Source organism: Pteropus alecto, unplaced genomic scaffold (assembly GCF_000325575.1).
Source record: "Pteropus alecto unplaced genomic scaffold, ASM32557v1 scaffold25, whole genome shotgun sequence".
NCBI classification, from domain to species: Eukaryota; Metazoa; Chordata; class Mammalia; order Chiroptera; family Pteropodidae; genus Pteropus; species Pteropus alecto.
The window spans coordinates 10,268,678-10,269,345 of record NW_006441955.1 but is presented as its reverse complement, the minus strand read 5'-3'; the positions used below and the strand labels follow the sequence as shown (position 1 = coordinate 10,269,345).

Below are 668 nucleotides of genomic sequence, written 5' to 3'. Positions count from 1 at the left end.
GAGAGAAACAAAGGGAGAGAAGTCCCACCTTGGCATTGCACCATCTCTTAATCTCTTTGGAATCTGGACTGGAGACAGCATCGAGCTCAGCATGTGGCAACTCCAGCTGCTCCCCTCTCTCACTCCCCCTGGGGGTCCCCTGAGGTATGTCATATTTCTCTCTGACATTCTTGAAATATTTTATGATTCATTCTTGGAGCATCAACTTTTTAACTCTTTTCCCATGGAATAATTTCATCTTCCTTAGCTGTAGGCCTGTGTGGAGACTCACAGAACTTATGTGAACAAAGAAAAGAGGAATATCCTTTGGTACTACATCCACTGTTCCCCCTATAAGTGTGATTTACTGGAGTCTAATAGTTTATTGGCTTGTTCTGGAGACCATTAAGACTGGAAGGGACCTTTTTTTTTCAGAGAGAGGACTTGGCCGAGGACATAGCTTAGGTTTTGCCACTTTGAGTCCCGAGTGATTTGCATTCCACCTTCATAAATCCACGACGCCTGAATTACTGTGGTTTACTAACACAAATGCAAGATAAGCCAAATTTTTCAGTTTGGTCAATGGTACTCATGCTTTCAAATAATACTTTCCTAATTCTCTTACTAGGTTGGAAAAGCTGAACTGAGTGCACCCTGGATGACAAACAAGTGAGTAAAATTTCACAAGA

At 42.1% G+C, this 668-nt stretch overlaps 1 long non-coding RNA gene across 1 annotated transcript in view; it reads left to right on the top strand.

The window, feature by feature from the left end:
- Positions 1–231: 231 nt before the first annotated feature.
- Positions 232–668, top strand: part of LOC112485787 — a 22,795-nt gene continuing 22,358 nt past the window's right edge. Inside the window, exons 1-2 of the long non-coding RNA XR_003048571.1 lie at positions 232–309; positions 608–648. This is a non-coding gene — a long non-coding RNA (uncharacterized LOC112485787). The remainder of the gene's footprint in view (positions 310–607; positions 649–668) is intronic.